Genomic DNA, 25,182 nt, shown 5'->3' with positions numbered 1-25,182 from the left:
TATTCCTGCATCAAAACCATAGCTTCTGGTTGAGCTAATTTCTAACACTCTGCTCCTTTTAGATGCCCTGGAAGAATATTTCGAAAAAGCTGTCTTAATCATTGAAGGCTAAAGATTCTTTCTAATTCCTGTCCTGCCCACATATTTCCAACCTTTGAAATCCAACTTGCTCTTATTATTGGTTCTTCTCTCAAACTGCTATGCCAATTGCCTTTTCTGCCACATTTTTGTTACATGTATCAGACATTTACACTATTACAGTTACATCAGGCATTTACACTATTACAGTTTTGAGTGTTATCTGGACAAATTCATATATACTGGCTGCTCATGGTTCCCATTTTGTTTTCCCAGATGCCTGTACACTGCATTTCAGGTGTGAAATATTTCAGACACATCTTGATACAAAAACATCACCAATTCTAGACAGAATGGGAGTGTTAAATATATTAGCTTTCTTCCAGCTAGCCTTACCTTACAGTCAGCATTTGTCTGTGCTGGGTCAGTGCTAAGGCTATTGTGAGGTCTCTATTATGTGAGAATGAAGCAACATGCAAACCTGTGATTCTTCCATATATCATTTTCTTTTGAAAGGACTGATACTATGTTGTGAATGATACTATGTTGTGCTGACATTGTCACTGGAGCTGAGCTAGCGCTACTCCAAAATGAATGGGACAAGCAGGTCACAGCTCATCCAGCTGTTATTCCAGATTTAGATGTCTCTGCCTCAGTCACAATTTCTTCAAGTCTCTTTCTAACCCAAAGCCACTAGGAATTTACTTTGAAAAAGCAAATCAAAACTGAGCATATGTCTGCAGTGGACATGGCAGGGCAGGAAGGTCAAGCTAGTGCTGACTGGTACATCTGCACAGAATAGTATTAACATGTTAGTGATGCGCTGTGCCTCTGCTCACAAGTCCTGCCTCTCATGAGGGCTTACCAACTGTAGTGCAGCAGTTACTGTAGTGCTTGACAGTCATCTCCAAGTTCTCTGCAGCATGTACCCCAGCGATCTTGAATGCCAGAAGAATCAGATTCAAATCCCTGTTTGGCTCAAACAACAAAATTCAAATCTTCAGGTTCACTAGCATCACTTTTAATACAATTGTTCTTTATGAGGGAGAAGTTACTACGTGAAATCTGCTTGCTTCACTGGAAATGATAATTTATTAGGGGAGAGTCATGGTACACCATGGAAGAAAATAGACTTGAAAATCAATAGATTTTTTTAAGCAAAATATGCATGATCTTGAAAAACACTGACCAAAACCTGAAAAGAATAAGAATTCCCACAATAACTAAAAATTCTTACTGTTTTTAAATATTTGAGGATGAATTTTTTATTTTTTATTTTTTGTGGATAATTCTTGCTCACTACCCATGTTACCTTTTCAACAATAATTGCCCATTTGACTTTGATATACCTGAGATCTAGGAATCATCTACTAGAACTTGTTTTAGATAACCTTTCTACATCTAGATAGTATCAGTAGCTTGGACAGTATAATAAAAGATATGAGGTATTTAGATATTTCATGTTATCCTTAACTGCTGAATGTTCAGATCTAATGAAGTTTGCATAAATTGCTCTCGCTACAAAAAATTGGATATGCTGATGTTCTGCATTTTGGATTAAGGCAAGGTTGTTGTACTGCTGCAATAAATCCATGTGATATGGAAATCTTTAAAGAAGTCAAACGCTTATTTTGTAATCACTAATTCTAAGTCTGATTTAAGAAAGCAAGAAAACTTCACTTAAAGCCATTAGTCAAATGACAAAATACATCCTTCCAAGAAGTCATTATTAAAGAGACAGGGTTAGAAAAATTCAGCAGTTACTGTTTTACATGGTCAGAAAATGATTTTCAGTGGGTTCAGAACCAAAGATTATTAAGCTTACTGACAACACATGACAAACAAGTGGAAAGAGGTATGTCCTATTTATCAAAGTAATTACCAATATAATCTTCAACATGTAGCATTAATAATGATTTACTAACATCATCCTAATCAAAATATATTTATTTATTGCTAATTTATTCTTCAAGCAGTCAGACCTTACGTCTTATCTTTGCATTCTCTAGTAACAGTCAGTTTCCTCACAGCATGATTTTTGGTGTGAACCTGACAAAACAAATGAAGTTTTAGGTACTTGTGTAACTGCTATGGTTTTAAACCAAACTTTCTATGTGTTACTTAGGTTGGATATTAGGAAGAACTTCTTTACTGAAAGGGTTGTTAGGCATTGGAATGGGCTGCCCAGGGAAGTGGTTGAGTCACCATCCCTGGAGGTCTTTAACAGACGTTTAGATGTAGAGCTTAGTGATATGGTTTAGTGGAGGACTTGTTAGTGTTAGGTCAGAGGTTGGACTAGGTGGTCTTGGAGGTCTCTTCCAACCTACACGATTCTGTAATACTTAAGAGTAGCTGTGGCTAATTTGGGGTAATTTACTTGTGATACTTACCTAAGCCAAAATGTTCCTATTTACAACAGAAAGATTTTTAAGGACTTTCACCTCCACTTCTGAGACTTAAATGCACGATTCAACTTAGACTCACACAAACAGTGAGAACTGACTCAAAGAGTTACCTAGAGGAGAAATCAGATTGGTGCCTGGCTGACTCAGTGGCCATGGGGTTCTCTTTGCAGTTTCAAAATTCTTACACATAGGCTGTTCTACATGAAACTTACTTTCTAGTAAGTTGTTAGCACTGAGACCATACTGCATCATAACTGTCACAGTTCAAGTATCACCTCCTACAAATAGCAGTCAGATCTCTTCCCCCTTACCCATACTGCCTGTAACAATGACAGATAGGATTAGACTATCCTCAAGCAAAGCATAGTATGAATACTCATTTAGACCCTTGAACTCAGGTTATTCCCACAGCCTTCAAAATCCTCTGTGATAAAAAGAGCTCTTAAATACGTTTGCTTGTCTCTCATAAAACACATATCCTTCTCTATACCCTCTATTTTGAAATCTCCATCTGCCAGCCACACACCCTCACATGCTAAATCCTCAGAGACTGCTTGGAAAATGGAATACTGAGTGACATATGGGAGGTATGTGTTTTTAGTACAACATCTGTGTGAGAGAACATCCCCATATCCCTCACCAGTATCCAATCCAGCTTTGTCAGGGCCTGTATCTTACCATGGCTACCTAAAATACGTATTTATAAAGTTTTTGCTGTGGACAACAATACAAAGTTGAGCTATGCTTCTACTAGTTTTACCTGCAGTGCTGTTCTGCATAAGTTTGTGTTACACAGAAAGGGAAAGAATACTGGAAGTGGGTGGCATCCCCACCATTCCTATAAAGGTAACACTTTGAACATGCATTCTCCCATTCCCTTCCAGGATGCTTTTTCTTTTTGCACCAAAACAAGCAAACAACAACAACAACAAAACAAAACAAAAAAACTCTACCAAGTAAGCATTAAAAATAATTAACTGACTTAATATTCAGATTACTTTAACGAAACCTTAAAATGCTTTTGTCCATTTGCTGAAATTGCTCTGCATTCTTTCTAACCTCCAGTAGTGCAAATCTTTCTTAGAGCATCTTTTCCAGTGACAAGCTGTTCAGTCTGTTAAGTGAACACTAAGATCATTTTGTAAATTAATTTTGACGTATGTGTCTTTTCTCACCTATTTGCCTCAGAAAAGTCTTTAGCTGTGTTGAGATGAGGCTTGTTCTGCAAGACTCACTTTCTGCTCGTGGTTACTTAACAGGAATTATGTTTATTTCTGTTTGACCAGTGGAGTTCTGAGTGCCTTGAATCCATGTTTGTTGTTTTTGTTGTTGTTGGTTTGTTTTTGTTTTTTTCCCCTATAGAAACAGCATCAGGTTATCTTCTCTTTTATAATGTAGACCACCCAGTACACTCAAATCTTCCAAGGAAAGGGTGTTCCTAAATTGCTAGTTTTCTGGAAGGCTGCTGAGCACTGTACATGTTTCTCCAAAAATTTATTAGTAGAGTTTTTAAGAATATTTTGGTAACTACTTAAAACAGGGAGAATAACAGTAACTCAGAGCTAAAGAAAATGCAAATGCTGACAGCATTTCTAAAAAGCTCCAAACAAAAATGGAACTTCTTTGCAATGGAAAGTTATTAAATCCTCCAAGTCAATGTCAGGAAATAATCGTAACAGTTGTACAGCAGTGTTTGTTTGGCAGGTATGAATATGTTTTCTGCAAGTATTTCAGGAAACATTTCACTATTGAATAGAAACCCTGAAGAAGAAACTGTAATTCCAACCATTTTCATAGGCAAGCATCTTACAAAACATGGTTTCATACTGTTTCCAGGTCATATCAAGTACCTGGGGTTTATCAGTTTAAACAAATTATCTTCATATTTGCTCCATTTGATGAAGAGATATGAGAGCTCTTTGTGTTTGCTTAGACACACAGAAAAGTACTTTAAACAAGAGTACCTATCTATCTATCTCTATCTTAAGAATGGTTCGTCCTCCCCTCTGATATACACCATATAGTTGGTAGTAAAAGTGGGAATCAAAGTATTCAGTTAATGTGAAGTAGATGTGGAACATGTTACACACACAGTGACTCCCCATCGGACAAACAAGCCATATTATGTGAACAACTCAAACTTCATGGAACTATATTGGAATTGCTATGTTTGGGTTCAAAAACACATTCAGGAAAGGCTGCTGAAATTTTCCTGGACAGTCTCAACTGAAAGAAATATGGCTGCATTAAAATACTTCTTAAAAATAGTGCATCTTCATTTATGTAGCTATGAATTCTGAGAACAGTAACTACCACCAGAAAACAAGTTAAAAAACAGCAAATGTGACAACTCTTATCACGAGATCTAGCTGAGACACCCTCAAACCTAGAAGTTTGCTGAGTAAGTCTTGAAGTTTTGAAAAGTCAACCAGTACAAGGAAAAATTCATACTCACATTACCATAAGACTGTACCTGTAATCCCATAGACGGTAATCCCCAAGACCTGTATGAATATTCAACTACCAAACTGAAAGTTCAATACAAAGCCTATGATAAACAGAAAGGTACTGGCGCATATATAAATAAGCACTCAAAGAGAAAAAAAAAGGCAAAAAAAAAAAAAAAGAAACAAGGCTGTTCTAGTAGAAAATAGAAAAAGAGTAAGGCTGTCTAAGACAGCTTCCACAGGACACAACATAAGGCAGTCTGACACACAGACAGCAAGCCTATTTATCACACTGCCTTCCTGCCTTCACAATTCTGCTTTAAACATCAGTCCTTTCAACTGGTATTTTTTTTTCAATTCATAGACGCATCAGTAGCACAATCTGGAGTTGCAACAATCTGAGTTTAAAGCATGTTTTTAGCTTTATTTCTCTCTGAATTTTGATTTTTGAGAAGTGAATTAGACTTCTCTAAATGAAATCTCTAATCTTAAATATATATATATTTATGAAAAATACTTTCTTAATGATTGTCAGGTCCTCTTATCAGACAGCTAACTCCAACTGCTATGCTTATAAACAGTCAGAAAAAGAATGGAATACATTTGAAGGTTTAGAGAGTTTTTCTCTTTTTTTTCGACTAGCTTCTGCTTCTCTAGATGTTGATGTAAAGACGTATAAAACTCTGTAGTGTAAAACTACAAAATAAACAGTTTTGTGTAACATTCAGAAGGGCACAGAAAGAAAGAAGAACAAACTGTCAGATAAATATTCAAAAAACTTATCTGTGTTTGACACTGGTATCGACAGTGTCATAGTGATCTACATGCTTAAATGCTACATGCTTCCGGTGCACTGGAAGTTTGAAAACTAATTCCACATCTTCAGTAAAACCATAAAAAGTATCTTGAGCCAGAAATAACTGATGGCTTAGGATCATAGGACAGTTTGGGTTGGGAAGGACCTCAGGAGAGCTCCAGACCAACCTCCTGCTCAAGGGACGGTCAGACAGGGTCACCTGTGGGACCAGACCAGGTTGCTCAGGGTGTTACCCAGTCAAATCTTGGAAACCTTTTCAAATAGAGACTACACAACCTCCTTGGGCAACCTGATCCACAGATGGTCTGTCCTCCTGGGGAAAACACTTTTCCTTTATCCAGGGTAAAAGGCCTCTCTCTTCTTCCAACTTATTCATGTTGTCCCCCATGCTCCCACCTGAACCACTGTGTGTCACCCGGCTCCATCTTCTTGATGACCTTGTTGTAACTACAGGTGGGTCTGGTGTTAGGTGCCCTTGAAGCCACCTATTCTCCAGGCAGAGGCAGTCCAGTTCCCTCAACCTCTCTTCACAGGGCAAGTGCTCCAGCCACCAACCACGTTCATGGTCCTCTGCTGAACTTGCTCCCTGTCCTGGTTCCAGTTAGGACAGAGTTAATTTTCCTCCTAGTAGCTGGTAGGGTGCTATGTTTTGGATTAGGATGAGAAGAGCGCTGATAACATGCTGATGTTTTAATTGTTGCAGGGCAGTGCTTACACCAAGCCAAGGACTTTTCAGCTTCTCGCTCTGTCCTGCCAGCGAGCAGGCTGGGGGTGCAGCAGGAGCTGGGAGGGGACAGACCCAGGACAGCTGACCCAAACTGGCCAAAGGGGTATTCCATACCATCTGACGTCATGCTGAACAATATATAGGGGTGGCTGGCCGGGGTGGGGGGGCCGGCTGCTCGGGGATAGGCTGGGCATTGGTCAGCGGGTGGTGAGCAATTGCATTGTGCATCACTTGTTTCGTACACATTATTATTAGTAATACTATTATCATTACGAATATGAGCCAACAGTGTGCTCAGGTGGCCAAGAAGGCCAACAGCATCCTGGCTTGCATAAGAAGCAGTGTGACTAGCAGGTCTAGGGAGGTGATTGTCCCCCTGTACTCGACTCTGGTGAGGCCGCACCTCGAGTACTGTGTTCAGTTTTGGGCCCCTCGCTACAGGAAGGACATGGACGTGCTCGAGAGAGTCCAGAGAAGGGCAACGAAGCTGGTGAGGGGTCTGGAGAACAAGTCTTACGAGGAGCGGCTGAGGGAGCTGGGGTTGTTTAGCCTGGAGAAGAGGAAGCTCAGGGGAAACCTCATCGCTCTCTACAGGTACCTTAAAGGAGGCTGTAGAGAGGTGGGGGTTGGTCTATTCTCCCACGTGCCTGGTGACAGGACGAGGGGCAATGGGCTAAAGTTGCGCCAGGGGAGGTTTAGGTAGGATATTCAGAAGAACTTCTTTACTGAAAGGGTTGTTAGGCACTGGAATGGACTGCCCAGGGAAGTGGTTGAGTCACCATCCCTGGAGGTCTTTAAAAGACGTTTAGATGTAGCCCTTAGTGATATGGTTTAGTGGAGGTCCTGTTAGTGTTAGGACAGAGGTTGGACTAGATGATCTTGGAGGTCTCTTCCAACCTAGACGATTCTGTGATTCTGTGATTATTATTATTATTATTATTGTTATTATTATTTTCCTGTCTTAATAAACTGTCTTTATCTCAACTCACAGGCTTCACTTTCCCGTTTCTCTCCCCCAACCCAGAGAGGGAGGGGGGAGGGTGAGCGAACGGCTGTGTGGTGTTTAGCTGCCAGTTGGGTTAAACCACAACACTCCCATTCATTAGGTCTTTGCACCTGTCCATGTTGAATTTCAGTGGTTTCTGTTCCTATCAGCCGATTCCTTGCTTCAAGACTGTTAAAGCTACAGTTACTAAACTTCATATTGGCATGAAACATTAAAAGGAAGTATGAAACACGTGTTGTCAGGTTTTTTTGGTCACAAAACATTGAGAAATGGCTGTAGCACATTGCACACAACCAGAGCTGGTATGACGAAACGAGACAGCAGAAGAGTAACTAGCTCATAAAGATTAGAAATTCTGTGCCACACACAGAACAACTGTATCTACTCCATGACCTCAGCATCAAGATTTTCTTGGCACATCCACAATTCTTACCAGAAATGTTAGAATTAGAATCACTGAATGCTTTGGGTTGTTAGGGACCTTAAAGCTCATTCAGTTCCAACACCGTGCCATAGACAGAGACATCTCCCAGCCAACCAGGTTGCCCAGGGCCCCCATCCAGCCTGGCCTTGAACTCTTCCAGGGAGGGGCCGTCCACAACTTCTTTGGGCAACCTGTTACAGTGCCTCACCACTCTCATGGTGAAGAATTTGAAAGGAGCATTTTGATAAATGTGATCAATTTCACACACAGTGCAAAGTTCTTGAATAGATTAATCAATATTAATTTGCTTAAGAAATTCAGAAATGATCTTGAATAATAGATTCTTTACAACCATTCGTGAAATTAAGTAGTATTCTCTTCCTAACTGAATAGTGTAGATAAAAAGAGCAGTGGGAATTTTGATAGACGTATTTTGTAGTTCACAGTTGGATCCCATTCAGGCTACTTGTGAGAATTCATATGAGAGAAATTGTTTCCCCAGACATGAATAGTAAATACAGAATTATTTCAAAGAACTCAGTATTAATTAGTTTTAAAAGTGAAATGAGTATTCAGAGAAATAAATTATTTGCCCAAAACTTTGTTCCTTAAGATTTTTTACACAGTTAACTCCAATATTTCCATGTTTGGAAGAACAAGAAAACCAATGCTTTTCTGCTAGGGCTGATTCCAGCATGGCAGGCTATGTCAGATGTTCCCATCTTATACAGCTTCTGGGGACTCAGTAATCCTGATTCAGGAATCTTCCTTTTAAAGCTTCAGAGCAAAATATCTTAACAGCAGTTTTTGTAGGTTTTTGAAAGAGCAGAGACTGATTTGTAGATCACAGACTTAAAAGAACAAAACCATACTTTAATCAGGATTCATGTCACTCTGTAGTTACTGAGTGGTAATAAACACAGGAACCCTCTACACAACTTCTAAGGTAATTTTTCAGTACAGAGAAAAACTTAATAACTTTTTGAATCACAAGAAGCTTGTTGGGGCATTGGTCCAAAGTACCTTGTAGTGAGACAAACGAGTATACAGGTGGCTTAAGATTCAGCATTAATTTTGCAATATCAAGCAAAGAGGCAGAGCACTGCTGAATGGCAATGAATGAAGAGTCACGTGAAGGTTTTCAGACATAGTTTCTTTTCTAGGTTCCCTCTTTACAGGTAGAGCATGCATACACATATGGAACAAAAGGTCAAAAGATCAGTTTACATTAAGGATTGGAATTAAGGTCAGAGCTCAGGTTTCAGATTGAGAGAAAAGCAAAGAAGTCCAGTTGCAATAGGGCTGGAAAGAAGCTACCAAAAGAAAGCGTAGGCTGCAAAGAGAATTTGGCTTTTACACCATTTTTATCTGTGCGTTGGTTGAGGGGGACTTGTTTTAAACTCAACTTTTGTTTGGTTATGTTTATGACTGAAAGAAAATGAGTTTGTTTCTTCCCTGCGTTTTTAATTTTTGTAATGAAATTCCTCAGGGTAGATGTAATCCCACACTTTCTCTTGGTCATTCTGCATTTTAAATGTTATTAATATGCACTATGTTTAGAAGAATTAGATGTGGTTGAACTGGAGTAAATTCTAAAAGTAGCAACTGAGTAGTAAACTGGCAATGTTGCTAGATACGTTTCAGAATTTAAAAGTAATTTAAAATAAATTTAAATAAATTTCCAATTTCATAAAATTAATGTTCCATACTCTCTTCTTTCATTATTTTCCTCGTTCACTTATTTATAGAATGTTTTTTATTTAAATCATACATAAGGGTAGCAAGGTGGGACAATAGAGTAACAGTATTCATATTTTGTATTAGAATACTCCTGAGGTATATCTGAGCTGTTCAAGACTCACCAAATAAAGGATATTTTTTTCCCGTGTAGGAATTATACACAGGCTCATACATTTGTAGCAATCAGTGCAATAGGCTGAGAGGAACCTTACAAAATTCAGGAAAGTCAAATGAAAGTCCTTCAGCTGGGAAGGAAGCACCTCCAATGAGGGTGCAGGCTGGGGGCTGCCTGGCAGGGAAGCAGCTCTGAAGAATAACTATGGAAGTCTGTACGTGGAGATCTCTGATGCCAGGGCCCCTTCTTAATCCTGCTGGAACGAGGACTGAAAGGATCCCTAGTAGTTAAGAGAGTGAACATTAGTGGTGAAGATGATGAAAGTGGTAGGAGACAGCAAAGAGTTTTAGATACTTGATGAGAATATAAGATCTACACTGCTTGACTTCTTTCTGCGACAAAAACTGCCACTAATAAAGAAGTTAGGATAGCTGAAGAAAAAACCCTGTATCCCCTTCAGAGGCTGGAACTCCTACCAGAATTTTAACAGACAAAGCCACAAGATCCTATGCTTTATTGGACCAGGCAAGCAAGCAGACTGTTAACTCAAAATGTTCATTAAAAAGTGAAATGATTTCAGAAGGACATCTTCTGAGGTTGCTAGTCTTTCTGACAATTGTCAGAAAGGATTTTCTAACAACACCCTCCCGCAGCTGAGACAGCACGTGGTCTGTAAGTACTAAAGGAAGAAAGTCTGAAGGAGTGTCCTTTTAATAAAGAGGAGCCAGGGATTCATGAGGAGAAAGAAGGTACTAGAAAAGATGAGAATGGAGTGAAACCACAGGTAGTCTCAGATATGTTTGTCTTCTGCTTTGATTTGGGAGCCGCGTGTAGAGATGCAAAAAGAAACTCAAGGATTTGGTGAGTAGAATTTCCTGCTGTATGCATCCTCTGAATAGATTACTCAGACTAGCTCCCATCCCTTCTTTCTCAGAAAGCTTCATCTTCAAGCTCTACTCTGACCCCCCCCCCCCAAGGAGCTTTATCCTAGCTTTTGTCCACAATGTGTTTGTGCATCTAACACTAATGAATGCAAATCTGGAGTCTTGTATTGCTATTTGCAGTTACATATTTAGCTCTTAAAAGCTGCCACTCAAAAACTTATTCTTTTTCACTAATGGTATCACATACAAAGTTATACAATGTGGTACAGCAGAAGTCTTTTTTTCTCCTCATATTCCAGATGTTACTGTCAGCTCTTTGTTGATTTGAAAGCAGCTCCAGGGGCCATGACTGAATCTACCACAGTTAACCAGGAAAAGAAACAGGAGGCACAGTTTCCAAGATGTGAGGAGATAGGTCACAAGGAAGATGAAATTTTCAACCGCAAGCCCAGTTTCTCCTCCTTTTCCTTGACTCTTGTTGTCTGTTGTCCTGATTTCTCAGAAACTGACCTAGTTTTCAGTAATAATCATCAGTGATGTCATTCTGACTTAAGAGATCGCATACATATCACTGTTAGCTTCCCAAAATGACAGCTCTGTAACACCTAACTTCCACAGACAAGCTTGAGATTCTGAAATACAGCTAGGTCACAAGCCACAGCTGCAAAGGAAAACAAGATCTTCCTTAGATACCTTAGACATATGAAGATTTACAAGTATCTTGCTCTAAGTATAAAATAGAGAGCAAAGGCAGATTCAAACAAAAGCAGACTGATAAAAACCACTAGAAGCAGAATTGGACAAATTTCCTTCCTCCCAAAGTCATCATAGATGCACATGCCTAGATGTAACTTAAACATTCAAAAAAAAAAAAAAAAGAAAAATAAATCTATTAACAAAAAGTGTAAACATTAAGTGGTATGGATAATTGGTAATCAGACTTTGGAATCCGCTGCCCTGTAAGCACAACATAGAAAGGGTACACAACCATAAATCCCAAATAGCAAGCTAGATGGCTATCTTTGGGTTCAACATACTGATTTTCCTTTTATTTATTTTTATTTTTTTTTATTAATCCACTTATCTAAGTTATATAAGTGACTCCATAGAAACAGGCTTAGTGTCACTGCTGAAGTACTACTGAAATTAGGGTCCTACTTGCAAAGATTCTTTTCAGATTAAAAATCTATTTGAAGTTAGCTTGAATAAAATACATTAAATTACATAAAATAGTTTCTAAAACTCAAATTCCTTTCCCCTTCTCCATCCCAACAAACCCACTCTCACCCATACCTGAATGGTTGCATAAAAAAACTGACAGTAAAATGGGAGCCTGATTACTATGATACATAACATTTATCCTCCATTAAGCTTCTAGAGTAATTCTGAAGGATAGATTTCAGTTATTATTATTATTAACTTCTTCTGAATTATGTCCTAATACCATGTGCTACATTTCCTGGCTACATGACAAATGTTGTTTCTGAGTTATTTGTTTACAGCACTGGAAGCTTGCCATCAATACACCCCATTCCTCCAGGATGATGTAAAGTTGAAACATGAGCACTGTGCAGGGAATATATTGGATAGACTGCGAAAACCTGCACTAAAATGAAATTAATGTAAAATAAACATTGCTCTTTATCTATATTATCTTCCTAAAAATGTCACCCTTTTGTCTTTTCCATTCTATTTTATTAAATTTGGGTTATCATTTCTATTCATATTACCCTAAAGGAACTTGCAGAGCTAAAAGCTGAATGAATGAATTCTCTCTGGTATATTGGAACTGCTAGGCATATTTCACAAGGTCTATTAGGAGAAGGCACTCACCTATCATCTTCTCTTTTTCCTCAATTTTGTTTATATTGTCTTTCTTAAACTCACAATTCCGCCCCCCCGAAATGTCAGTGATTTACTTTGGAACAGTCCTTTCTTTTCCCTGAAGTTCTAGCTCTTCTGTGTTTTACTGTCTTGAGGGTCTCATTGGCAAGAGAGATCTATGGATTTTTTTTTTTCCTTTATTTTATTACAACTGCTAAATGATCAGATTCTGCTCTTGAGGGGAACAAACTAAAGTTATTCCCCCTGTTTTCCTTTTTCCTCACACAACCCTTCTAAAGAGTATCAGTTTCCCTCTAATGATCACAAATTTCAGTGCTGCTGAAAGAGACAGATTCAAACTGGAAAAAAGTTGTCTTTTTTTTTTTTTTAACCGTTTGTTCACAACAGCTTTACTTAACTTCCCCCTGCCATCACCTATTACCATTCCCAATATCCCAGGCCAAATAGAAAAGATTCATTCAATCTGAGGCAGGACAGAACTACTGAGACAGCCTACACTGACCTCCTGCATAACACAGACCACAAAACCTTGCATAACAATTTCTGCATCCCACCTGTGAGATTCTGTGTAAGGCACAGCGTATCTTCGATGAAGGGATCCAACCTTGACTCACACATTGTAAATACTGGAGGATTTGCCTCTTTCCTGACTGGTTATTTTAACTATTATTGGTATTGAAAGACAAGAGTAGACAATGAATGTGCATCTGTGGGGTCTGTAACTGACTTTTCCCATGGTCAAATGTGAAGTTTCTGAAGTTTGCAAACATTGTTTAATTTTATATCTACAAATAACTCTCATACAGAAAAGTGTGGCAGGGTGAGTCACCTATGAATGGCAAGTGTTTATTGGCAGCCCCATCTAGTTCTCATTAAGAATGATAATGCAGGCATACCAGTGAAAAAGTATAAAAATTATGTCCTACAACTGTCTAATTTATCTTGTATTGTGTCTACTAACACGACTATCAATGTCAGCACAGATCTTGTCTCATGATGGTCATTTAGCAAACAAATAATGTTCTTAAAAGGTGGGAGGCCAGAAGGACACAAACTGCTTGAATTAAAAAACTGAAATAAAATTATTCCTGTTAATAAAGTTTCAAAAGTCTTTAATTAGCAGTGGAAGAGAAGCTTACTTCAGTGGAAAAGTACTGTGGGAGATTAAAAAAAAAAAGAATGTATATGGAATAATGCCAAATATAGATAATTGCATGTTATTATGACCAGAAAAAAAAATAATAATAACAGAATCTGCCTGCCTGTTCAATTACAGAAAAGTCACATATACTATACTGCCAGCGGGATATTTCCATGATCCTAGGTTTTCTACCTTCTAGAAGGTATGGGGAAATATAAAGAAATAATGCATACAGTAAATTGGATTAATTTGTTTCCTTAGATGATCATAGAATCGTAGAACCACAAAATGGTTTGGGTTGGAAGGGACCTTAAAGATTGTTCAGTTCCAACTCCCCTGCCATGGGCAGGGACACCTCCCACCAGACCAGGATGCTCAACACCCATCCAGCCTGGCCTTGAACACTTCCAGGGATGGAGCAGCCACAGCTTCTCTAGGCAAACTGTGCCAGTGCCTCACCACCCTCATAGAATATTTAATCTAAATCTACCCCTTTTTAGTTTAAAACCATTACACCTTTGTTCTATTGCTACACTCCCTGACAAAGAGTCCCTCCCCAGCCTTCCTGTAGCCCCCTTTAGGTTCTGCCAAATTATTAAGTACCTTCACTGTACGTGGCTACTGTAATATATGTGCTGTTAGTATATATATATTTGGCCTGCTCTGGCACTAGCCAGAGTAATACAAATTATTCTTGCTAAACCAAAAATTGTGTCGGCCAGCCTAGTAGCTTTGATGACCCAGAACAACATATTTTCCAAGGATTTGATATACACAAACAGCATATTATTTGACATAAAGGGCCTCGAGAGGGGCAAACATTGTTTAAAGCCTTTGGCACATACGTGAATAATTTACTTTGATATTTGGTCTCTCTGATTTGTAGCATTATACTGTGGTCAAACCTAGCCATTTTAATGCATTCAATATTTCAAAGATTTTTTCTCCTTTTCTTAGCCCCCTATATATAAGCATAAACCTAACAAGTAAAAAACTATTTAACCAGTCAGCAGAGCATGGTAAAAATTAAGACAGATTCTTTGCATAGGCTAAAGTATTGCTCTATAAGCAGAACTACTCCTTTGGGACAGGAGAAGATATATCAACATATTGCATCTTTGTGGCATCTAACAGCAGTACTTACTCACCTAGATGGTCTACTGGCTTGATAATGAAGAGGACTCAGCAATATTGCTGGCTCTGCTAGTGACCTGTTCTGTGGTGCTGCCCAAGTCTAAGTTTGTGTCTTTTTTTCCTTCCCTGCAGAAGGACAAAAAAAAATACTTTCCATTAGGACATTCTGAAATCTACAGGTAAAAAAAAAAAAACCAAACAAAACACACTTACGTTTACTAAGAACAAATAGAAGCTCTGTGGGTACTGCATAAGCTCAGAGTACCAAAAGACTGTTTTACTGTCATAGACCTTGAAGTTTGAACAAGTATCTAAGAACAACTTAGTAAGGCAAGTGTGAGCATTCACAAACTGTAAAAGATTTCTCATTATAGGATAAATTAAAACTTACATGAATAAAAATCTCCTAATTACTTGGTCTCTAAAGCAATTCCTCTAAGTAAGAGGTAAACTCAGCACTGGCAACAGATGCCACCCGTTAAATACCAAATAGAGAAACTTCCTTCTAAATATAATATATTATATAATATTCCTTTAAGATATAATTACTTATTTTAACCGGTTATCAGGGTAGAAGAACTGATGTAATATTATGCAGCAAGCCATGTCTGACAACTCACGCATCATTTGAACAATTTTATACTTAAAGTTTACATTCATTTTCCCTGTTGATTCTGTGAGCCTTCAGCCTTACTAAGAGCTAGTAATGGTAAAACCCAGTGATCCCCCACACTAGCAGGTTTTGGCTGATAATGTGAAGCCACTAATTGCAAAAAGTGGGTTCGTTACTGCTTTATTTCTGCATTCCCTGTATATAGGGTTCCTTCTTCTTGACATAATTTTGCAAGTGCCAAACAACTGTCAAACACTAAAAAATGATACATAAGCATGTCAGATTTACTTGATGCCATTTCCAAGAACTCTAAAAAAAATAATATTGTTTAGGTACCAGATTCTTCTGAACACATGAAAACTTGGGAAAATACAGTTAACTGTAAGGAACTAATTAAAATTAAAGGAGTTACAATAGAGATGCTACAAATCGCTACGGGTTTGAAGCACAGGGCTTCACTGACCTTGAAGTAACGCTCTCTCTCAGACTTCGCAAGCACCCAGTCTATCATGTCGTTATTACACTACTTTGAACAGCACAGCTCGCTGCAAACACTTTTACTAGTTAATTCAGCTGGTCTGAAGTGAAAATAGAGGAAGAGACCTCTTCATCCTTATGCTCGTTAGTCAATGTGAATTTTACAGTATCGCAGGAGATACCAGGAAATCGTTTGCAACCACAAAGCATGAAAAGCTGTCATGTCTTTGAATAAACTAAAAGAGGGAAAAGTTCTCTTTGTCTTATCCTCCCATGAGCAGCTTCTAACAAAGAACAAACATAGAGGAAACCTCTGTTATCTGCTAGCCCCACTTTTTCACTTAGCTTCAAAACAAGAAACCCAAAGGTCCTGCTAGATAAAATGATGAAAAATGACACTGCTTTTGGAGTCAGCCGTTTTAAAAATTGGTCAAGTAACAAATTGCTCAATTAAGTGTAAGATTATAGACAAAGAGAAAATCATAAACATACAGAGAACTTCTAAAGAGATTGGTACTTTTGACTTCGGTGTCTCATTATAGTTCCTTTTCTCCTTCTGATTTGTTAGGCTCTTATGAGAAGTGCACTTGTCAGCTCAGTTCCTGCTTTCTATTTTGTTCAATATTCACAATGTTCTTCAACACATTTCCCTGTGCTTAGTGAAAAGAAGTTAGTCAGTTGAACCAACTCTGAGAGCTAAGTTCTTCACCTGAGCAGCTCTGCTATTTAATGATGTAAGGTATGAGGCAACCTGTATTTATGAAGCCAGGAAATTACCGACTCTTCTTACATAATAACTACTTATCAGTTAGACAAACTTACCCTTACTGGAAAATTGGCATCATTTAATAGAAATGAAACAGCAGGGGTCCTACATTTTATAGCAAATAAAGCAAAGAATCTACTCATTCTACTCTTAAAAATGTAGTCAAGTTGAAAAACAATGGCATCCTCATAATTATAAAAGTGAGAATTCTAAAGGAAAGCTTGATTACATTTTTAATTACATTTAATAGAAGTTTAATATAATAAAGAAAACAGGAAAAAGAAAATAGCATACTGCTGTATTTGCTGAATTCATTGTCTAAAAGAGAGATGCTACTACTAATAAAAAAACACTTTTTTTCCTGCTACTTAGTGATTTTAACTGATTGGCTACTTAATTCTAAACAGCTATAGTTGAATAGCAAACATCTTGCGTTAAATTCTTTTTTAAACTACGTTTATTTTTCTGGTCTAGAAGATTTTGCATTATGTTTTCTTTGCATTGAAAAAAAACAAACAAACAAAAACAACAAAAAAAACACACCAAACCAAAACCATAACAAAGTCAAGTCAATCCTGCAAATCTCATGGTTGAGAGAGGCATCTTCATCCTTGAAACAAATCCCTAGAGTAAAGATGAACAATACGAATAGGGCTGAATCTGGAATAAGTTCACTTTTGTTACACATACTTTAAAGCACACATAAATTACTAATATATTGATCAAAATTGTTCTGATAATGGCCTAGAAACTCTCCTGGCACCCATAGCAAAATCTTCAGAAAACGCTGTTCACTGCTTTTTAACACTTTACAACCCAAAGGGGGGAGGGGGAGCATTAACAGTCATGAAAGGAATTTAAGACTCTTGAGACATTTGCACCCACCACTAAGAAACACCTCTCGCAAATTTGGAAGGAACTTATGCTTCACAAAATTCAAAGCTATTTTCTGCAATATTTGGAAATTCATGACTTCTCTGGTTAATGACTGAAATTATCCAGAATAATACAACTTGCCTTTCTTCAAATTAACCAAAACCCAAGCATGGAAAATGTTCTCTCTTCCATCAGTGGCATTTTGGATATAAGAAACAACAGTAAATCAGCACTTGTGTGTGATTTGAGACGATTAAATACCAACTAAGAACAAAATTCTGTAAGATGCACTAACTCCAGGTGCTGCCGTTTTTATGACACGTTGTTCCTGTGGTCAGGTTTTAAATATTTCTCTTCCATTTTTTGCAAGGGCGAAATTTTTTCCAAAGTAGACCATCATCATCCCCCAGAGTAAGAAGCAATAGCAGCATCTTAGCACGTTCACAACAGAGCCTTTTCCCAGTAACAAATATCTGTAGAGATACTGTGTGGCTCTATTTGATGATGATCATTTTACTAAGAATGAATACAAGAGTGACAGGACAGATGCAATTATTCATTAGATAATATGGATCACACGAGGTGTACACAGACAACAGCTAGCAAAAAACAGTATTTGCACCAATAGTAGCCCTCAGCTCAAATTTGCAGCTCATAAAATTAGGTAGCTAGGGTTTTGTTGTTGTTAAACTTTTCCTAATCTCATTCCTTAATATGGGAAAAGTGACCTTCAAATCCTTTCCATTGATGCCTGTAACTTCTGTGACATGCCTGATCCACAGGATGTTATACCTTAACGTACTCTGAATATGTCAGTTAACTTCCACTAAATACACCTTCAAATGTTTTATCTTATTCCTTTTTACTTGATTCACATTTTTATGTTACCTTTAATAAACCTGCTTCCCAGTAACACCGAATGTGTAAGCTTCATTTTTTCAAAACTTGACAATGAGAAACCAAAGCTTATTTTTCTTCTCTGAGACTCTTTTTCCTTTCATGAATCTTCTTTGCCTCTCTGTTTATCTTTACTTTATTCAGTTTCTCCCTGATCAACAGATGGTTCCTCAGAATTATCTCTGGCTCTTAGTCTGCAATTAGACTGAGAACTTTACTAACGTACTGGCATAACTACAGTACATGCCACTGTGAGTTCTGCTATTGCGTAGCACTGGTATACGACTAAGTACCTTAAGCAAATACCTACCATTAAGCAAACATGAAGGCACAACTGATTAACTGATAGGTAAATACTTAGCCAATATAAATTAATCTGTAAGAAACTGACTTTCAGTACCTTCTGGATCATGTCAATAAACCACAAGCATGTTAACTCAGAAGTAATATATAATCTTGTTATCTACATTTCATTGATTCACGTCCACAGATTGCATTGAAGGTAACAGTTATAAAAATTCAGCGTTAGAATGCAGTACAGAGTGAAAAACCTAAACTTCTAAAAGAAGCAACCACAGACAAAAACAAACAACAATCCACACCCCAAAACTTGTGCAGTCAGTTATCTGTATAACATAAGCAAACACACAATGCTTGAGGCAGGAATAAAAGGTGAGGGAATGTTACTGAATTACGATGGTCAAGCAGCTGAGTAGTTACCAGCACAGTTATGACTTATTTTTTTCCCCACAACACCAAATGGCCATACCTATTTAGGATATAATGCAGATCTCATAATGGCACCACTTCTGAAAATGGGACAAAATCTTTTAAGTTACCCGTTCCTCACAGACAACCCTCTGGATTCTGCTCATGGTTTTTTGTTAATGTACTGTCTCCCCTAAAACTTGAGAGCACCACAAATTGCAGAACGCACAGCAATCTGCCCTGGAATACAGAGCTCCTTTACACACCAGCTCATCATGACGAGCATTTGGTATCTCCAGTTCGCTTGCAAACTTAGTTTTAATCAATGCAAATGAAAAGTTATAAAACTGCCAGCACTGGATGCTTTTCAAAAATGAAAAGAACCTTCAAGATTTACTTCTGAAATTTAAACAACATGCAAACAAACAGCAAAAAAATCCTACTCTGTATCACATGTATCACATATATTCCGTAGCATGTCATCTAGATTTCTGCAGTTCAATTAAAAATTCAGAAGTAATAAAAATTTACTATTTTTATATCCTTTTGTAGAAAAAGGATGAATCCAGTTATGATTGTCAGTTTAAGCGGCTCTTAAAATGCCTGCAAATTCTCAAAATCATCAAATCAGTGACATGTAACTACAAAAAATTAGCTTTACAAGTTAGAACAAGTAAATATGATAAAGTTCTAACATAAAATATGTACCTGGACAGAAAGGTACATGCACATGTGAATACAGTAAGAGGGAAAGGGAGAGACAGTATACAGCCAAGAATAAATGATCCATGCATGTTGATTAGCTCTTCTCCAATTAACCTTTCATTAACACGTTCTTCCTCAACAAGCAAACTGCATCTGTTAAGAATTTCTGAATGTTAAAAAATGAGTGTTGTGAATGTTAAAAAAGAAGAGAAGAAAAAATATTTTCTAGAGAACTATCAGACATTTTCTTCAATGGATATTCTCTAATCTATGTCTTTGTTTAAAAACATTAATATAAAATCATTATTAACATAAGTACTGGCGATATACATTCCATTAGTCTGTAAAACTTGATAAACTATTGATAGTTCAACTGTCATCAGCATTTTCTTGACTGCTTTATGATACAATTAGATCGAGTAGGCTGAACTTTAATTCTGGTTTTGTAATAATGCCCCTGGAGAACGTGATATGGCTCTCAAATCACTGCAGCAATGCAGATAAAAAAATTAGAACATGTTTTACTGTGAAAGAGCATAAACAAATCATTTTCACTTCACACTACTAGCACTCATTACATTTTATGTAGGTACTCTATCTTTAAATATTTCACTGGTAGAAAACAGGGATGAGCAGTAAGTTGTCTGAAATTACTATCTATGTTTGAACTTACGTAATTGACAGTCTAAGGACTGTGTGCATGCTAATGACAAACCTATCTCTGTACAGTCTTTATGATGGGAGCTGTAAGCATCTTTCATTTCCACAGTTCTGAAAATTAGCACTGTTAAATATTCCCGAGAGAAAGTGTCACACACTTGCCATTGCACAAACATGCTACTCTTTTTATTTTGGGGGAAGGGAAAGGGTTAGAATAATTTAGTAGAAAATAAACCTAGGTGAGTAACAGCAGGTTGATTTACGTGTTAAATTACTAACTCTTATCTTGTAAAAGCTAGTATGAGCTTTAACTCAAAAAAAAAAAAAAAGTAATATGTTTAGGAACCAGATTATCAGAATGTACACAACAGTAATGACAGAATGCCTGTAGGGTTTAACTAAAATTGCATTGAAAACCATAGTCATGGTCTTAACAGTGAAAAGAAAACCTGATAGCTGATGAAGTAACACCTATTATATGTTATTAGTGTAACAGTCGTACTCAAGAATTCCATGCTGCCAATCATACTCTGAGAGAGTCCCAGACTGCTAAATTCAAGCTGTATGTCAAAAATAAAACGAATGGGCAGAAGGAAGGAGCTATTACCCTTATTTTAGTGATTGAGAACCGATGCATAGAACATTAGTGCAGTCTAGAGTTAACACTTACATTTCATATATTGTATCTCTAAAATTTTTTTGCTCTTGAGGACATTTCCACAAATAACTCTACATGATCAGCACAAATGGACACTTCATTTGCATTTTCAGATGGCTTAAGTTTCATGTGCATCCCTGTGCCGGTATTTCCTATTTTCTGCATCTAGACTTTTCATAAAAAATTCCAAATAACAATCGAAACTATAAACCAAGAAAAAAAAAGTACATTCTTCTTTCTTCAATTGTAGGTAAGACACTGAAGAGCAAAACTCCATTCAAAAATACCACTGGAACTGTTAAGTGGGTGGGGACAGAAGGATTATTTAAGTAAAAATAATGTGAGACAACTATTTATAAATGCAGTGCCCCCAAAGTGCCTCTTCTCAATTTTAAAATTTAATTAAGAGTTTGAATCTTATCAAAAAAGTTTTTCTGTGCAGAAAAAGTTGCACTAATAGATCAGAAGCATATGTTCTTTTTCTTTTCAACATTACTTTTCAGTGCAGTATTATAGAACACTTCATAAATTTGTATTAGAAATTCAGAAGTTCTTTGGAGGCACTCAAGGCCAATTATTAGTAATAATCTAAAACACTCAAATACTGTGCATACATGAAAGCTTTTGACAGCAACAGAAATCAGGTTACAAAATCAAAAATCTTTATAATTTCAGCCCATGCTTTCCATCCCCCTTCTCACTTGTATCTCTCTATCTGATCCCAGGTTCTTCAATCAATGTTTGCGCTCAGGAGTTTTTGTTTTGTTTTTGTAATAAATTATCACCGACATCAAAATTGAAGTAATTATAAAGTACACTACCAAGCTGCAATGAAAAGAAGCAATCATGATATTGCTAGTTTCTCACTGTATTTTGTGTTTTAATCATTAGCATTCACATGCAAGATCTTCATGTTCACACAATACCCAAAATAGCATTTTCACTCTGAAAGCTTAGTCTTGCACTGCATCTTTACTTCTCTTGGTTCCAACAGTTGGCTTCCTCACTAACTGGTTAATAATACTTCATAGATAATAAGATCATCTCTAACAGAAATGATGCTCTAGCTCTTCCCTCTTTGATCTCCACTCATACAAACAAACAAACAAAAAAATCAAACTAGATGCATCCCTTATTAACACCAACAACAAAATAAAATCTGAGCAGTTATTTGTTAGCAAATCCACATTCTTGTATTTGGTCAGAACACGTGTGTATACCTCCTCTACTCACTGTAGGATAAAATGGCAATCAGATTACTTGTATTTCTTTTCTTTTTTTTTTTTTCTACTATGTCTTTCTTCATTAGTAAGATGACAGTGCTGACAGTGGTATGATTTTGCTGAAGTATCTTTGTACAGTTATAATGAAAGTATCCTTTGTGCTTGAAGGACTTCCTAAAGAACAAAGTACCCGTGGAGAAAATGATAGCCCTGCAGACTCAGTGGATGTAAAATACAGTCTATCCTCAAATAGAGGGTGTTAAGATGGACTTGACACAACCTTGCAAAGTAGGTTTGGGCGAGTATGGAGAAACTCTTCAAAAGACTTGGGGACCAGTCTTATGAGCTTAAAAATCTCCTGCCCCTTTACTGAAGGTCACAGTGATTCTCTTTACAGAGAAGAGCAAGGGAATAGCGTACACAGAAGCACAAGGGTTGGTCCAAGAAAACTAAAAGAGTACAAGGTGTAAATATTGTGGGAAGTAGTTTAGTAGTAGAGCATATTTTGAAAGTATGAGGTTTGAAAACATAGATATCCTACTTATCTCAGGATAAAGACAGAAAAGACCATCAGGTGAATATTTGAGTTGAAAGAGAGACAGGTCTGAGAGAAAAAAAAAGATGACTGAGGTTGAAAAGACTTGCTAATTCCTGTTGTTTGACCAGACCAGTAAGTCTTATATTCCTACCACTTTATATCATTAATGCATTCTCCAAATGAAGTAACAGGACTGCCTCCTGTATGATTAGAAAGTAAGAAATACAGGAAATGACTCAGAACTATTAGTATTAACTTTAAATTGTGCAACTCCAACCTTGGGACCTGTGTTCTGTTCAAACAATGTTTTACTTTTTCCTTAAAATAAAGGAAACAAAAAAAAAACACAACTTGCAAGTGTTTGTTTTTGTTTGTTGTTTTTTTTTTTTGAGAGAGAGAGATGTAAGGGTGAAAGAGCTCAGAGTACCTAGTTGTGTAAATATTCCACTACCCTGGCAGATTCTACATCATCTTTTACTCAGAGAAGCTCACTTCAAGCATATCTTAAGCTTTATTGACTCACATAGCTCATTGCTTCTGTACTTAGCTCTGGACTTGTTTGCTATGAAGGAATGCAATAAGCTTTTTGGAAAAGCAGCTGGTTTTGTACACTGTTTTTTTAAGTCAGTATAAATAAAAAAAAAACAAAAACAACTTTTTGATAAGAAACCTGAAGACTACTTCCCAAACAGCTCCCAGCATTGTATCAATGCCATCTGTCCTGGATTCAGATTTTCTCCTTCACCAAATTCAACTGTTTAGGTCAATTCCCTTTTCCTCAGGCAATCTTCCAGATGCCTAATTCATCTTGTGTCTGTCTTTCTTATCAAAAGCTAAGAAAAGGTACAAAGTTTCATGAAAATATTGACTGAAATTCCTTTGTTAGTATATACATCAGTTGGCTTCAAGAGGTTATTTTTCACAATATGTTTATGCAAAGGTATTAAAAAACAGTGACTTTCTATAACAAGGATCACACAATTTACTTGCAAATCTACCAGAAAGTACTAAAAATAAAACCGTTTTATAAGACAGCAGTATCACATCAATGCTACAGCTTTCACTGTGAAAGAAAGAGAGATTTCAGCAAGCTTCTGGACTGTTTTACCACTATATAATTGCAGCCCACAGCTTCCATCTCATTCTATTGTAAATTTACAAGTCTAGATATACATACACTATCCTACCTCATCTGGCAAATATAGACAGTATTGTCTACAGGTACTAAAACTGCAAATGTCCTGGAAATCTAGAAAATGTATTTGAACAAACTGTTACTGATATCTGCAAAAAAATAAAAACATAAAAGAAAATGTTGAGAATCAAACCTACCACAACGTCAACTAGAGTTTCTCCCTCCTCCTGCCTGCTGTTCTCCTAGCAACCCTTCATTTTCAGGGTGCTGAAATGGAACATACATTGGTTGCATGTAAGTTGTTTTCCCTTTTCTTCATGGAATTATCTAACAACAATGGCTAATGATAATAAAACTAATTAAAACTTAAGTTGTATACTCTAAGGACATCGCCACATTAAAACAATGGAATAGAAATGAATGCCTGATTGCAAATTGTTTGTTTACAGTGCAGCTAATCATGCTGTAGAGCTAGGATAAGAAGGGTCTACACAATCCTCTTATGCGACAAAGTAAGTCCCAGAGCAAAGGTAGCTGAGTCCTATGAGTTCTTGATGACATCGAAGAAGTCTGAAACCAGCAATATTTTGGCTTGACTGAAACAAAATTGAATCAGTTTTGAAGCCACACTACCCAAGTTGCAGTAGGCAAAGACAGGGACTGGGAGAATTAAGACCAGGTTTGAGACCTGGGAGCGTGGGAGATAGCTTCCTGACGCAGCTGGTCAGTGAACCTACCAGGGGTGGTGCCCCGCTAGACCTTCTCTTCACAAACAGAGAAGGACTGGTGGGAGATGTGGTGGTCGGAAGCTGTCTGGGGCAGAGTGACCACGAAATGGTAGAGTTCTCTATTCTTGGCGAGGCCAGGAAGGGGACCAGTAAAACTGCTGTATTGGACTTCCGGAGGGCTGACTTTGAGCTGCTCAGGACGCTGGTTGGCCGAGTCCCTTGGGAGGCGGTTCTGAAGGGCAGAGGAGTCCAGGAAGGCTGGGCGCTCCTCAAGAAGGAAATCGTGATGGCACAGGAGCGGTCCGTCCCCACGTGCCCAAAGACGAGCTGGCGTGGAAGAAGACCGGCCTGGCTCAACAGAGAGTTGTGGCTTGTGCTTAGCAGAAAAAAGAGGGTTTATAATCTTTGGAAAAGAGGGCGGGCCACTGAGGAGGA

General features: G+C 37.5%; 1 protein-coding gene across 16 annotated transcripts in view; it reads right to left on the bottom strand.

Moving 5' to 3' along the window:
• The window catches only part of LOC310902999 (uncharacterized protein), a 322,682-nt gene that overhangs the window by 73,273 nt on the left and 224,227 nt on the right, over nt 1–25,182 (bottom strand). For 7 of the 16 annotated variants that reach the window (XR_014587205.1, XR_014587206.1, XR_014587207.1 and 4 more), the window contains 2 exons: nt 14,778–14,889; nt 944–1,047 (listed from right to left, as the gene is read on the bottom strand). The gene's annotated coding sequence lies outside the window, so the exon portion shown is untranslated. Of the gene's footprint in view, nt 1–943; nt 1,048–14,777; nt 14,890–16,345; nt 16,509–17,162; nt 17,244–24,216; nt 24,232–25,182 lie in introns of those variants that run through there. The other 9 variants (XR_014587208.1, XR_014587211.1, XR_014587214.1 and 6 more) reach the window with 5 other exon arrangements.

Source organism: Anser anser (assembly GCF_964211835.1).
Source record: "Anser anser genome assembly, chromosome: 7".
In the NCBI taxonomy this organism is placed as follows: domain Eukaryota; kingdom Metazoa; phylum Chordata; class Aves; order Anseriformes; family Anatidae; genus Anser; species Anser anser.
This window is presented reverse-complemented; position numbering and strand designations above follow the sequence as displayed.